At 46.2% G+C, this 16719-nt stretch overlaps 1 long non-coding RNA gene across 1 annotated transcript in view; it reads left to right on the top strand.

The window, feature by feature from the left end:
- The first annotated feature begins 4966 nt into the window (after positions 1-4966).
- LOC310826295 overlaps positions 4967-16719 on the top strand; it is a 324400-nt gene continuing 312647 nt past the window's right edge. The window contains exon 1 of the long non-coding RNA XR_014555699.1: positions 4967-5253. This is a non-coding gene — a long non-coding RNA (uncharacterized lncRNA). The remainder of the gene's footprint in view (positions 5254-16719) is intronic.

Below are 16719 nucleotides of genomic sequence, written 5' to 3' on the forward strand. Positions count from 1 at the left end.
TGTTGACTTAGAAATTAAGGGGTTTCTAGCTGTAATGATTGTAATTAAGAAAAGAAAGATTAAAAATTAAATCAGAAATTAGGGGAAGGATTTGCTGAATTGGCTTGATTAGAGATTGGAATACAGAGAGGGGAGGTATGAGGTGGTCGGGAAAGTAAATTATATGACCATAAGGGATTGAAATTATACCTGTTTTTTGTTTTGTATGTATGTTTATCTTATTGTTCTTTCTGTTTTCTTTTTGTTTCTCTTTTTTGGTTGTTTTTATGTTATATAATTTTTTGAAAACTTCAATAAATATTCTTTAAAAAAAACTTCATGTCTGCCGCTTTGGGGTGAAATCCTGCAGGCGCTTTTACTCACCCTAGAATAATAGAAGGTACCCCTGGGTCATCTAGTCCAACCCCCTGCAATGCAGGAATCTCAGCTAAAGCATCCCTGACAGATGGCTATCCAACCTCTGCATAAAAACCTCCAAGGAAGGAGAGCCCACAATCTCCTGAGGGAGACTATTCCACTCTTGAACAGCTCTTGCTGCCAGAAAGTTCTTCCTTATGTTGAGTCGGAATCTCCTTTCTTGTAACTTGAAGCCATGGGTTCGAGTCCTACCCAGAGCTCTCTTTTTTTCAGCCGGAACTCGCTGGAACTCAGTTCTGGCACCTCTCAGGCAGATGCCATTGCCTTTATAAGAAAACAAGAGAGTCGTTTGTAGTGAGTTCCAACACCTCTTTTTTTCTTTCTAGAAAAATAGCACTGGTCCTACCCTCTGAAATACTCAAAAATAAACAAATGAATCCCTCTTTATCTAACGCACCTCACAGGGTTGTATGCTCCCTTGAGTCTTCTTTTGGAGGCAAAGGGGGTAAAAATAAATACAGTGGTACCTCGGGTTACAGATGCTTCATGTTACAGACGCTTCAGGTTACAGACTCCGCTAACCCAGAAATAGTACCTCGGGTTAAGAATTTTACTTCAGGATGAGAACAGAAATCGCGCGGCAGTGGCACAGCGATAGCAGGAGACCCCATTAGCTAAAGTGGTACCTCAGGTTAAGAACAGTTTCAGGTTAAGAACGGACCTCTGGAACGAATTAAGTTCTTAACCCAAGCTACCACTGTATATAAGAACGTGAACCGTGAAATAACAGCATTGGTAAGCCCTGGCCTACAGAATCCTCTTCCTGGGCAGATTAATGAGGCACCATCTCTTTCCGATTTAAGACAAAGTATTATTTGTAGGAGCATTTGGGTAGCTGGTTTGTTCCTGATTCTGATATGATCCTTTGTGTGTTCTGTGTCCGTGTTGCTTTCCTTGTTTCTGATGTGCTTGTTTTATAGGTGGCATCCTGTATTTCAAGCAGATTTCCTTTTCTTTCTTTCTTTCTTTCTTTCTTTCTTTCTTTCTTTCTTTCTTTCTTTCTTTCTTTCTTCTTTGCATTCTGTTATATTTTAACTTGTAAGCCGGCTTGAGGGCCTGTTCCAGACCAAAAGATGGAACGAATGCATACAGACAGGGATTTCAAATGCCGTGGCGAGAGTTCGCTACTATTCTTCGTCCACCTTTGCAAATCCAACCTCGTGAAATTCTGCGAGCGACGTTTATTTATTATTTAAAATGACAGTAGCCACCAGGTCATTCGTGGAAAGAGCACTCGGCTGAAAACAAAAACAAAACCCATCAGCAATCAATCAATTGAAAAACAACAACAGTGTATCCAACAACCGTTAAAAATCCATTAAACACAACAGTCAGAAGAGATTCAGGAATATCATAAGAATATCACGCAGGGGCTTGTGCGTCTTGAAATCAAACCAACCCCAAAACAACAGTGAAGCAAAGTGTGCTTAGCAGGGACACTACAATGTCAGGTTCTGTACAGAAACAGACAACCAGAATGCTGAAGGGGGTGAAGCAATTCTGCTGTGAAGAAAGGATGCAGAATTTGAGATTTTTAATTTAGAGAGAAAGCGTGGCAGAAGTTTTTAAAAATTATGCATGGCATGGAGAGGGTGGATGCAGAAAGGTTTTCCTTCCTCCCTCATAACATTGGAACTCACGGTCATGCAATGAAACTGAACGCTGGAAGATTCAGGGAGTCCTGCACACAGGGAATAGTTAACCTGTGGAACTGTCTCCCACAGGAAACACTGATAGCCACCTACTTAAAGGTAAAGGTAAAGGGACCCCTGACCATTAGGTCCAGTCGTGGCCGACTCTGGGGTTGCGGCGCTCATTTCGCTTTATTGGCCGAGGGAGCCGGCGTACAGCTTCCGGGTCATGTGGCCAGCATGACTAAGCCGCTTCTGGCAAACCAGAGCAGCGCATGGAAACGCTGTTTACCTTCCCGCTGGAGCGGTACCTATTTATCTACTTGCACTTTGACGTGCTTTTGAACTGCTAGGTTGGCAGGAGCAGGGACCGAGCAACGCGAACTCAACCCGTCGTGGGGATTCGAACTGCCGACCTTCTGATCAGCAAGTCCTAGGTTCTGTGGTTTAACCCACAGCGCCACCCGCGTCCCGAGCCACCGACTTAGGTGGCTTTAAAAGAGGATTGGATAATTTCACAGCGGAGAGAGCTATTGTCAGGGGGCAGCAATGCATCTGAACCCCAGTTGCTGGAAACAGCAGTAAGGGAGAGTTGCTCCTGTGCCCGAATCCTGCTTGCGATTTCCCACAAGCATTTGGTTGGCCACTGTGACAGCAGGATAGAATAGAATAGAATAGAATTTATTATTTATACCCTGCGCATCTGGCTGGGTTTCCCCAACCACTCTGGGCAGCTTCCAACAAAGTATTAAAATACAATGGTCTTCAAAAGCATCAATTCTTCAAAAGCATCCATTCAAATGCACCAATTCTTCGGCAATCAGCCTTCTTTATGGTCCAGCTCGCACTTCCATACATCACTACTGGGGAAACCATAGCTTTAATTATACGGACTTTTGTCAGCAAGGTGGTGTCTCTGCTTTTTAAGATGCTGTCTAGTTTTGCCATTGCTTTTCTCCCAAGAAGCAGGCGTCTTTTAATTCCATGATTCTTCTTTCATGATCCTTCATGGATCACTGCCTTGTCATGGCGAAGGGGCTTGAATAACTCAGAGAAGCTATGAGCTATGCCACGCAGGGCCACCCAAGACGGACAGGTCATAGTGGAGAGTTTTGACCAAACATGATCCACCTGGAGGAGGAACCAGCAAGCCACTCCAGTATCCCTGCCAAGAAAACTCCATGGACAAAGGCAAAGGGATTACTGCCAGGCAAATAACACCTCTGCTCAGAGATCTGTCCTGGTTGCCCATTTGTTGCTGGGCTAATTTCAAGGGGTTACTATTAGTATTTAAAAACCTCCAGCAACTTGAAAACAGTTTGCCTGCCAGATTGCCTTACAGGTAGCACACAATACTCATTCCTACTCATTGCAAGACATAGCTTTTTTCCCCAGTCTGGCAACATCTGCACTTTGGAAGTTTCTGCCCATTGACATCAGGGTTTTAAGCAGAGGACATTCCCAGCCCTACTGGAAAATGCTGAGGGTGAAACCTGGAACTGATGTACTAGCAAGGAGTTATTTCTTTCTGGTCCATCATTCTTGCTTCCAGATCTGCTCTGAAATCACTGCTAATCTTGACCGGGCTTATTAAAATAATTTCTCACTTCCTTGCGCGTTGCTACTGAAACAGAGCTGGGCAGCCAACATTCCCATCTGTATAAGTGGTGCAAAGCTATATGATAAGATGCTGGTCCTTGATTTATGTTCATCTGCTGGAACCTAGAAGAACCAACTTCTGAATGAGTGGGCGGAAGAAGCAGCAGCCCTGTGAGCCATACACCCAGAGTAGGAGAAAGGAGATTTGCGATGCAAATGGCTTTGCTCGCTCTGAGCTGGAAGCATACGGGATTTCAACACCAGGAGCCAAATCGGATTCATTACCTGACAATTAGTTCAAAATTAATGCAAAACCGAGCAGTGCAAATAAGCTCAGAAGGAGGCACCACCCCCCCCACTGCTTTATTTTTTTGGCTGCCAACTGGAATTAACAAGACGTGGAGAATTCAGAGCTGTGACGGGTTTCGGTCCTGCCAGGCTTGGAAAAGATGCAAAACCCTGTCACTGGACAAACATCTCGCAGGGGAGGCCAAAAGACATCTCCTAAGACAAGCGTCCCAAATATTTGCCTGCCCGCCATCTAAACAAGGCAGGTCCTGTGGGCAGGAGAGGTGTCACTGGAGAAAATGCAGAGGAAGGAACACGTATGGGGAATTATCAACCTTTGATCTGGAAGAATAAGGGGATCATAGCATTGCAGAGTTGGACTGGACACAAAGGTTCATCTCATTCAACCCCCTGTAGGACTTAGAGGTAAGAGAGGTCCTCTCTTAGAGCTAGTGTGGTTTAGTGGTTAAGAGCAGTGGACTCGTAATCTGGTGAACCGAGTTCGTGTCTCCGCTCCTCCACATGCAGCTGCTGGGTGACCTTGGGCCAGTCACACTTCTTTGAAGTCTCTCAGCCCCACTCACCTCACAGAGTGTTTGTTGTGGGGGAGGAAGGGAAAGGAGAATGTTAGCCGCTTTGAGACTCCTTAGGGTAGTGATAAAGCGGGATATCAAATCCAAACTCTTCTTCTTCCTCTTCCTCTTCCTCTTCCTCTTCCTCTTCCTCTTCCTCTTCCTCTTCCTCTTCCTCTTCCTCTTCCTCTTCCTCTTCTTCTTTTCTCCATGCCCCTGCCTTCTTAGAGAGGAAGCAAATGGGCAGTTAATTTAATATAATATTTTTGAATATCAGGGGCAGCGTGCTAGAGGTGACAAGCATGTTTAGCCCTCCTGTATCGCCAAGCATTTTACATGGAGAGTCAGTTAGAGTGTCTGTCTATGACTGGTATCAGTCTATGTAATAATAATAATAATTTTATTTATTTATTTATTTATTTATTTATTTATACCCCACCCATATGGCTGTATTTCCCCAGTCACTCTAGGTGGCTTCCAAAAAAGTTTTAAAATACAGTGGTCTGTTAAACATTAAAAGCTTCCCTAAACAGGGCTGCCTTCAGATGTCTTCTAAAAGTCTGGTAGCTGATCTTCTCTTTGACATCTGGTGGGAGGGCGTTCCACAAGGCGGGTGCCACTACCAAGAAGGCCCTCTGCCTGCTTCCCTGTAACTTGGCTTCCCGCAGTGAGGGAACCGCCAGAAGGCCCTCGGCACTGGACCTCAGTGTTATGGCAGAACAATAGGGGTGGAGACGCTCCTTCAGGTATACTGGACCAAGGCCGTTTAGGGCTTTAAAGGTCAGCACCAACACTTTGAAATGTGCTGTCAAATACAATTGGAGCAGTCAAATACAACATTCCTTGTTTGCCTAGAGTGGACACAGACAGGGGGATCTTGATCCAGGCAGTTGAACTTCCTGTTACACCTGGTCTGGAGCATCCTCTCTCTGCATGTGCCAGGTAGGTGGGCGTGACCCTTGCAGACCCCACAAAAGGTTTGGTCACAGAGCCCCCTTCCTCTTTTGATGCCTTTACTTCTCTTGGACTGCACTATTGCCTCTCAGCCAGCAGCATGTGGGATGAGTTCCCATATGGCAACCTTTCTCAACCTTGGGTCCCCAGATATTTTTGGCCTACAACTCCCATGATCCCTAGCTCACAGGACCAGTGGTCAGGGATGATGGGAGCTGTATTCCAACAACATCAGGGGACCAAAGGTTGAGAAAGGCTGCCATATGGGATGAACTCAAATCCTCTTCTGTAACTCTAAACCAGCGGTTCTCAACCTGTGGGTCCCCAGATGTTGTTGAACTACAACTCCCATCACCCCTAGCTAGCAAGGCCAGAGCTCAGGGATGATGGGAGTTGTAGTCCAACAACATCTGGGGACCCACAGGCTGAGAACCACCGCAAAAGCCTGCCTTCAGTGATCATACTGTGAACTGAATGTGAGTAAACTTTTCATTACTTATAAGGAAGACTCTTGTTTCTTTATTCTTTTAGGAGGGACTCGGAAGGGGTCTTACCAGGAATATACTCCAATCTGGGCATGCCAAAGTGGACTGCCTAACTAAAGAGATTCAAACGAATCTGCAAACCAGCTTTCTGCTGTGTAAAGGGGAATAAGCTCTGCGATATATATACATACATATATATACATATATATATATATATGCATGTATGTATGTATACACACACACACACACACACACACACACACACACACACACACACAGTCATACCTTGGGTTAAAGATGCTTCAGGTTAAATCTTTTCAGGTTGCATCCCGCAATGACCCAGAAGTACCAGAAAGGGTTACTTCCGGGTTTTGCTGCTCATGCATGCGCAGATGCTCAAAATGACATCATGCGCATGCGCAGAAGCGGCGAATCACAACCCACATGTGTACAGATGCGCAGACTGAGAACGGCTGCGAACGGGGCTCCGGAATGGATCCCGTTTGGAACCAGAGGTACCACTCACTAGCGTGAGTGAGGAAGGATAATATTTAACCAATATATCCTCTCCTACCATCCACAACATTCCCACATGCTCAGCTATTATTTTCAGTGGGTGACCTCTGGGGTCCAGTCACTGTCTCCTTTCAGCCGAACCTACCTCACCAGGTTGTTGTGAGGATAAACCAGGAAGGGGGAGAAACATGCACACCCCTGGAAGGTTTCCATTTCCCTTAAAGATATGTCACAGGTTGGTCATGTGCTGCAGGTCCGGTGAGGAGCATCTTCTCCTGGCTAGAAGGGAAGCAGCAGGTGGCTTTCTGTTGCTAGGAAACTGGCTTCCAGGTGAGAGCAGGCACTTTGATGTGTGCAGATCCTCTCTGCCTGCATCTCAGCCAGCTCCCATTTCCCATCGTTCTCAGGCATGAGTCAAAAAACCCTTCATATCCAAGCGTTTCCATGCACCTCCGCAAGGTCAGTCTGTCCACTGCAGTGGAGAGCATGTCAGCCATGACATGGAATTTCTGCGAAAGCTCAGTACAAGGGAGGCCGGTGTCACGTACGAGAGTAGCCTGACCACAAGAACCAGTTAAAGGGAAACTTAACAGTTGAATGTTAGGGCGAGAAACCATTCCAGAGAATGTACTAAGAGGGTTCTGACAGGTATAGTGAAAATAGGTTGAGCAAGTTGTTTTTCATGGTTGCATGAGAGAGAGAGAAAAATCCTAAAGATCCCAGGCCACAGAGAAGTTAGGCTGGCCTCAACTAGAGCCAGGGCTTTCTCGGCCGCGGCTCCAATCTGGTGGAACGCTCTGTCACAAGAGACTAGGGCCCTGCGGGACCTGACATCTTTCCGCAGGGCCTGCAAAACAGAGCTGTTCCACCAGGCCTTTGGTCAGGGCGCAGCCTGACCCCCTCCTCTGGCAATCTGCACAGAATTTTGCTTGATGGTTGCCATTAATTTGATCTTAATTTGATTTTAATTAATTTTATAATGAATGTTTTTAGAATGTTGGACTATTTTGATTGTTGTTAGCTGCCCTGAGCCCAGCTTCGGCTGGGGAGGGCAGGATATAAATAAAATTTATTATTATTATTATTATTATTATTATTATTATTATTATTATTAGGGCAGCATAATAATAATAATAAAATAATAATAATAATAATAATAATAATAATAATAATAATAATAATAATAATATTGGTAGTAATCATCATCATCATCATCATCTATTATTTATACCCCGCCCATCTGGCTGTGCTTCCCCAGCCACTCTGGGCGGCTTCCAACAAAATATTAAAATAGAGTAATGCATCAAACATAAAAAGCTTCCTTAAAGAGGGCTGCCTTCAGATGTCTTCTAAAAGTCTGGTAGTTGTCATTCTCTTTGACACCTGGTGGGAGGGAGTTCCACAGGGCGGGTGCCACTACAGAGAAGATACGGAGATCCAGCGCCGAGGTCCTTCTAGCGGTTCCCTCACTGCGAGAAGCCAAGTTATAGGGGACCGGGCAGAGGGCCTTCTCGGTGGTGGCGCCCGCCCTGTGGAATGCCCTCCCACCAGATGTCAAGGAAATAAACAACTATCTGACTTTGAGAAGTCATCTGAAGGCAGCCCTGTTTAGGGAAGCTTTTAATGTTTGATGCATTACTGTATTTTAATATTTTGTTGGAAGCCGCCCAGAGTGGCTGGGGAAGCCCAGCCAGATGGGCAGGGTATAAATAAATTATTATTATTATTATTATTATTATTATTATTATTATTAGCCTCAGCCTGCCTCTATCTCAGGGTCATGGTTTCAAGTCCCATGTTGGGCAAATGATTCCTGCATTGCAGGGGGTTGGACTAGATGACCCTTGTGGTCCCTTCCAACTCTACTATTCTGATTCTATAAAAGCTCGATCATCTTGAAGACAGTCTGGCTGATGGGGGTCTTCTCCAGCACAACTGCCTTGTCTTAATAAACAGAGTCTCTGGTAGACTTTTGCCCTAACCGCAGCGTGAAGGCTTGATTTTTCGTCTGCGAGTGTAAACCACGGGACGTACGTCCATGGCAGATCCGCCCTGCCGCTCCCTCCGTCTTGGCAAAAGTCTTCTTGCAAACAGGCGGGTCCTCCATCCCTTCCCCCCTCCCTCCTCCCTCCCTCCCCACCTCTAATCCCCCCTTTCATATTTTGCCAAGAGTGCTTTCAGGGGTTGCTTTTTAGATTGAATTTGTCAGTCACCATTCCAGCACTCGCAAAGCCGCTTTATTGTGGCGAGCGAAGAGGCAATTCGGAGAGCATCTGTATTCATTCCAAGAGGCATTGGAAAGCTGAGGATTCAAGCCAGCTGCCTCCCGGGCTGATAGCTTCTTGCTCTCTCCTTGAGATGACTGAGTAATGCCAGAATCACCTCCCCTTCATCCCTCTTTCTCTCCTTTCTTCATTTATTTACTTAGGCTCTGCTCGTGTATCATTTTCTTAAAGGAGCATGGACTTTGAGATGTTCTCTGCCGTTCAGAGGGGTTTTTTAGGGCTTAGTTAATTGTGATTATTGGATTAGGTGATTCACGGCCACGTCTATGCCACTGATCCTTGCCATGTTAGCATTTCGTGGTGAATTCCAAAAAGGTGACCTGAGATGTGGTGAATGTTGCTGTTCGCCAGCATAGTCTTGAGGTCTTAGAATGTGTGTGTTACCAGGATTTGGTGAATGTTGACATTTACCCATAAATTCTTAGAATTGTCACATAGACGTTATCTGAGATTTGGGGAATGCTGATATTGACCAGCGAATTCTCAAGATGTTAAAATGTATATGCTACTTGAAGTTTGCTGAGTGCTGACAGTTACTGCTAGATTCTTTAGATTTTAACTCTATGATTCTAAGCATGTTTTCTCATCTGTAGGCCTTCAGATTTCAGTGGGCTTATTACCAAGGACATGTGCCTGGGACTATAGCCCATTTGAACTGGACATCATGTGGCTAAAAAGAAAAGTATTTGTAGTCTTGGAATGTGATTGGGCAGATTTCCCAATAACCACACTTTTTTGTCTGCAACTTTATCTAATGTACACACTCTTTTTTCCCCCTTTTGCAAAGCCCTTTCCCCTAAAATAATGCATTTCTGTACATTGTTTTCCTTAATATATGCATCGTTAATGGATACTTTACCCCCAGTCTCTGCATTTTTGTATGCATTACTTGGAGAATGGCATTGCAAAATTCAGAGAAGAGATTTGAAAGGCACAGAGACAGTTGCATGTTGTCTGCACTGGTCCTCATTTCCTCTGTTTCTGATCCAGATGATGTTACTCATGCAGTCAAAACAGTAAAGGTTCCCCCAGTTTGCAAGAAATCTGGGGCTTGGGAAACCACATACCCCAAAACTTTTGAACGCACACACACACACACACACAATCCAATATGGACTGTGCATGCTTAGCAGGGTCAGAATACTATGGGACATAATAGGAAACCAGGAGAGATTCTCATTTCCCCCGTGATGGAACAATTGCCTTAGTGCAATGTTGAACTCCTCCTCAAGGGTTGTATCGAACTAAATTAGAAGAAGAAGAAGAGTTTGGATTTGATATCCTGTTTTATCACTACCCGAAGGAGTCTCAAAGCAGCTAACATTCTCCTTTCCCTTCCTCCCCCACAACAAACACTCTGTGAGGTGAGTGGGGCTGAGAGACTTCAGAGAAGTGTGACTAGCCCAAGGTCACCCAGCAGCTGCAGGTGGAGGAGCGGAGACGTGAACCTGGTTCCCCAGATTACGAGACTACCACTCTTAACCACTACACCACACTGGCTCTCTTGAAATTATACTCAGAGTAGACCCATTGAAATTAATGGACCCCCTCCCCCACAAAAGCCAATGCAATTCAACAGAAGTATAGCGTTCTGATCAAGTGAAGTCAAAATACAGTGGTACCTTGGATTAGTTCGTTCTGGAGGTCCGTTCTTAACCTGAAACTGTTCTTAACCTGAGGTACCACTTTAGCTAATGGGGCCTCCCGCTGCCGTTGCACGATTTCTGCTCTCATCCTGAAGCAAAATTCTTAACCCGAGGTACTATTTCTGGGTTAGCGCAGTCTGTAACCTGAAGCATCTGTAACCCGAGGTACCACTATACCACACTTTTCTGCCTTTGTCAGATCCCTCCTGGGCAGTCCTATGTCTAGTTCTGGGCATCCAAGGATATTGACAAGTTGGAACATGTGCAGAGGAGGGCAGCCAAGATGGTCAAGTCTCTGGAGACCAAGCCTTATGGGGAGTTGGGAGTTGGGTATGTTCAGCCTAGATGAGAGGAAACTGAGAAGAGAAATGATAGGCACCTTCAAATATCTAAAGGGCTGTCCCATGGAGGATGGAGGAAGCTTGTGTTCTTCTGCTCTGGAGGATAGAAATGACTGGATTATCTCTCAGCATCAGGAAGAACTTGCTGATGGTAAGAGCTGTTCTACGGTGAAATGGACTACCTCGGAAGGTGGTGGGCTCTCCTTGGATGCTTGGATGGCCATCTGTAAGGGAGTCTTTAAGCTGTGAATCCTGCTTTGCAGAGGGCTGGACTAGATGGCCCTTGGGGTCCTTTCCAATGCCACAATTCTATGATTCTATGGTCAGTTTAGTTCAGTATTATCTGCATTGACTTGGCAGCAGTCCTCTAGGACTTCTGGCAGTGGCCAACCCTAGTCCTACCTTTGGATGAAGCTAGGGCATTCAAAACAAGTCTTCTTCTTCTTCTTTGGCAATCACTTGTAGCCAAGTAAGACTGTCTTCCATAAACACAGTTTTAACAATGAGTCCGTAAGTGACTGTGGAGGCCTATTCTGGATCCACACATCCTTCCACAGTGGGGACATTGGTTTCTGGGAGGGAGTTGATCATGGTGAGGGTTTGCCAAGCGTGCCTTCCTCTTAGCACATTTCTCCCTTCTGTCCTAAGTTCAAGTGTCTTCAAAGCCCATGACACCTTTGGTAAAGACTGTTCTCCAGTTGGAGTGCTCGCGGGCAGGTGTTTCCCAATTGTTGGTGTTTATACTGCATTTTTAAAAATTGCCTTGAGACAGTCTTTAAAGCTCTTTTGTTGACCACCAGCAATACGCTTTCCATTTTTAAGTTCGGAATAGAGTAGTTGCTTTGGAAGAATAATCAGGCATCCAGACAACATGGGCAGTCCAATGAAGTTGATGTTGAAGTGCTCTACCACTGAGTTATAGGCCTTCTCCAGATGCCTACAGAATCATAGAATTGTAGAGTTGGAAGGGACCCCAGAGGTCATCTACTCCAACCCCCTGCAATGCAGGGACATATGTGCCCTAAACTGTTGCAAGCAGCCCTCGAGCATCCTTACTGAAGGTCACATTTCTGCATTTTGCTGTTCTAGGCTGATCAGTGCTGGGGGTGTAGTACCCATGTGGCTTGATGTGGGGAGGATTATGCCACAGGGATCAGGATTGGACTAGACTGATCTTCCCATCCTCGCCAGCCCCTTGGGCGCATGAAGTAATGGAGGAAGCAGACAAAAAAGAGGATAGAGGTAGGCTTGTAATTCAGCAAGAGCGTGGAGAATCCATTTGCTGCACGTTAGACAACAATTTGTTCTCCTGGAAAAGAAAGGAAAGCAGAGCAAATATGCAGCAACCCCCCTGGTCCATTAGCTGCAAAACATCGTGAGCAGCAGGACCCGGAAAGGTATTGTGGATCAGGAAGGAGGGGTGATTAAAAAAAACAACAGACCCAAATCCAGACCCAGACTCCCCCCTGCCCAGGGAAGCAGCGAGTCCCACAGTATCAACACAGGACCATTTATAATTATCTGGAGAAGTCCAGGGGTCTGTATATTTATGTGCAACTCCATACAACAGACAGGGAATAAATTCGATTTATTTCACATTTAAAGACGAATCACCTTAATTCACACTTCCCGAAACCAAATGCAAACTGAAATGTAAAAAGGTAAAGGTAAAGGGACCCCTGACCATTAGGTCCATTCACAGACGACTCTGGGGTTGCGGTGCTCATCTCGCTTTATTGGCCAAGGGAGCTGGCGTACAGCTTCCCGGTCATGTGGCCAGAGTGACTAAGCTGCTTCAGGCAAACCAGAGCAGAGCATAGAAACGCCGTTTACCTTCCCGCCCAAGTGGTACCTATTTATCTATTTCTACTTTGACTTGCTTTCAAATTGCTAGGTGGGCAGGAGTAGGGACCGAGCAACGGGAGCTCACCCCGTCATGGGGATTCAAACCGCCCACCTTCTGATCGGCAAGCCCTAGGCTCTGTGGTTTAGACCAGAGCACCACCCATGTCCCTAAGTGAAATGTAGCCACCCTTCTAAATCTGCTCTCTTGCAAGTCTTGCAAATAGTTACACAGCCAAGTAATCATCCTATTCCATAGGTTGCGGGTGCTCACCCAGGGTTCGTGTTTCCTTCGGGAAATGAGGCACAGAGGAAACTGTGGTGTCTTTATGATATATGGTTTATTTACACACTTACACACTGAGCCTGCGACGGAGGGATTCACAGCATCAACACCCCTGAAGGGTCTTGTTTCTCCCCTAGCTGCAGCCTTGGATTCAAACAGAAATCAAACATTGTACAGTATTCTGGCTTTCTCTCCAGAGTGCCTTTCTTTTGTTTCCCTTAATGGCCCATCCCCTAGGTGATCGCCTGATAAGGAAGCTTGCCTGGCTTGGTTACCTTCTAACGCTTGCTAGATCCAAGGATTAGAGAGATCTGGCACCCACAAATGCATAACAATATTTTGTAATGTGGTTTTTCCATCTGTCTCTCCATTCTCAATAGATTTGGCTCAGTTGGTTGGAGCGTGGTGCTGATAATGTCAAGGTCGCAGGTTTGATCCCTGTGTGGGACAGCTGCATATTCCTACATTGCAGGGGGCTCAAATAGATCCCTTTCAGCTCTGTGATTCCCAAGATGGGAGGTGATGCCGGGCACCATTTTGAAACAAGATGGCGGACAGAAATGTGACTTTGTTGCGACTTCACCCATTTGGGGGCGTAGGTTCAGCTGCCTCTTGAGATCCATCACCAAAATCAGCAAGACAGTTTCGGGGGGGGGAGTGCAAAGTTGTTGGGTGCCAGGCACCATTTTGATCAAGATATATTAAGCTGGATGTTCTGACCATTGGGATGTGCCTCATTGACAAGGCCCGGTTTGCAAATTGTTCACTACCCTCAAAACGGCATGTTTTTAACTTGTCAGGGTTTGTGGATGGGGCGGGTGGGAAAAGAGCTGGAATTATTTGAGGGCAAAATGAATCCAAGTGTCTTTGTTTGCGTGGCAAGTTCCGGCCTCCCAGTGGGAATAATGACACATGACATAATTATTAAGGTTAATGGGCTAAATAAGGCCACAACTTTATTGGTTACAGGTGATAAGCAGTATTGGCTTAGGCATCAGTCCTAACTGACTATATCCAACCTCAGCCTATCCACTTGAAGTCCGGGAAGGGTTAACCACCAGTAGGGGGAGTCCTGCTGATGCACATCAACGAGGACCCCCCCCGGGGTCACCAATAGGGGGCGTGCCTTAGGCCCTCACCTCCCCAGGCTTTGAACAGGGCCACGCCCCCCAGAATCCTTTATTGGACTACCCTTCAATATGTGGGGCAGGCGATGGAGCTTCCTCCCCTCTTCCATCTACAGAACAATACCAATGCCTAACCAACAATACCCAGAAAGTTGTGACGATTTGCTACCAGGTAGGCGAAAACCAAGTGGCTGGTGCCAATTTGCCAAGTGGATAAATTCCTACCAGGCCCCTCAACGGCGACCAACCAAGGTCCATAGCAAGGCCAAGGAAGGAAAACCTTATAGGGCGGGAGGGTAGGAAACAGGAACAGCTGGTAGGCGGGAAAAGAGGGAGATCCCCGGCCGTGTCCTGCCTTAAATAGGGCAGGTCACACCCCCAGAGCCAGCCGATTGGCTGGCCAGTGGGTGACGCGGCCGGGAATCCCCCCAATCGCGCAGGGGCCATGAAGCCCGCAACCCCACCTCCTCTGTAGGGTGGAAGTGGCTTTTCAGAAAAGCCCTGTTCTGAAGTGAATTTTGGTTGCAGCCACCCTAGAAATCGAATGTTTGCTTCATTTGCCACTCCCTGGGAACTGCCATTCTAGTGGACATAGACTGAATAGCCCTGGGGAAACATGCACTTTTACAGAGTGGCTGGATTGTTTCTCCAGCAGGATTTGAAAGCTTCCGTGTTAACGTCCATCCAAGAAAGGGCAGCGACTGAAACAGGTCGTTAAATATATAAAGCTGTAGCCTGCCATACCATGAAACTCTGTTTTAAAAACAGAAAGTATGTCTGTGTTTCATTTCGTTTCTAAAAATAAGAATGCCTTGCAAAACCCCAAAGATTATTTATTCAAGGATATTGTCGCATGCCATCTTTTTTTGGATGGGGAAATCCAGAATTAGGAGCGCCATTCAATGCATATTGAATCAGAAATCAGCGTCAGAAATCAGACATTCAGCAAGGCATCCTCCCAAGTCAATGTGCTGGTGGAACTGTGAAAATACTTGAAGAAACAAGATTGAAACAAACCCCGCAAGGGGAAATTCCTCCCCACAATGTACAGAACTTACATTCATTTCAGTGGAAAGGAAACATCCAAATAATGTTTTTTAAAATGTCATTAATTATGTATTCTTGACAGACTTTTACCTGACCACAGATGAGCACAAGATCTGCACCAATTTTTGTTTCCTGTTTAATAATATTATTAATAATTTATTTATACCCCACCCATCTGGCTGGGTTTCCCCAGCCACTCTGGGCGGCTCACAATAGAATATTAAAAACACGATAAGACACCAAACATTAAAAACTTCCCTAAACAGGGCTGCCTTCAGATGTCTTCTAAGTCAGATAGTTGTTTATTTCCTTGACATCTGATGGGAGGGCGTTCCACAGGGCGGGCGCCACCACCGAGAAGGCCCTCTGCCTGGTTCCCTGTAACCTCACTTCTTGCAGTGAGGGTACCACCAGAAGGCCCTCAGAGCTGGACCTCAGTGTCCGGGCTGAACGATGGGGGTGGAGACACTCCTTCAGATATACAGGACCAAGGCCGTTTAGGGCTTTCAAAGTCAGCACCAACACTTTAAATTGTGCTCAGAAACGTACTGCTAGCCAATGCAGATCTCTCAGGACCGGTGTTATGTGGTCCTTAGCAGGGATCTGGAGTTCTTAAGCCTCTTAATTTTTGCTTCTGCATTTGGGAATACCCAGACAGCTTGTCTGGGCTTTACTTTCAGCTAAGAGTCAGGGTTGTGGGGTCAAAGTATGGGGACTGGGTGAAAAGTGCAGTCCCGGCATCCCTCCATTTTAGAGCAGTCCAGGACGGCTTCTGCCAAATCTCTGCTTACACGTCCCCAAGTCCGTTTTGCTGTCCATATGGATTATCAGCCAAAACAGCGGGACGAGAGCCAGCTGGCCACTTGGATTTCTCACTCAAAGGGGCTCTACCCAAAACATTTCTGCGCTCCAAGAAATGGGAGCTTCATGGCCGTAGCCAGGGAGGTTGCTGCTGGTTTTGTGGCAGGCAGAAAACCAGCAGGTGCTCTCTGCCTCTGCTACATCTGTTGAACTTCTGCCTGCTGCACCGCCGTTAAAGGAACAGGGTCCGCGACAGCAGAGGTTGATAATGTCCCTGATAACAATTTGTTTTCTCGTGGAAGAGATTCCCAGATCAGCTTGGGTCTTTGGTTCCTAGTAAACTCTTTTTCTCTGCATTGCACCCTGATTCGTTCTTCACTCTTCTCTTTCCCAAAGGCAGGCCTGCTGTTTCACCTGTATACACAATTCCTTCCATTGCCCACAAATCATTTTGGAGAGCCGGGTTCAGCACCTGAGAGCCAGTGTGCTGTAGTGGTTAAGAGCAGTGGACTCGTAATCTGGGGAACTGGGTTCGCTTCCCTGCTCCTCCACATGCAACTGCTGGGTGACCTTGGGCCAGTCACACTTCTCTGAAGTCTCTCAGCCTCACTCACCTCACAGAGTGTTTGTTGTGGGGGAGGAAGGGAAAGGAGATTGTTAGCCTCTTTGAAACTCCTTTGGGTAGTGATAAAGCGGGATATCAAACCCAAACTCCTCCTCCTCCTCCTCCTCTTCTTCTTCTTCTTCTTCTTCTTCTTCTTCTTCTTCTTCTTCTTCTTCTTCTTCACCTGACATCCTTGAGCATCCTTGGACTGGATGACCCCCAGGGTCCCTTCTACAGTTCTACTACTGCAATGCACTCTACATGGGGCTACCTTTGAA

This window comes from Podarcis gaigeae (assembly GCF_964106915.1).
Source record: "Podarcis gaigeae genome assembly, chromosome: 10".
NCBI lineage: Eukaryota > Metazoa > Chordata > Lepidosauria > Squamata > Lacertidae > Podarcis > Podarcis gaigeae.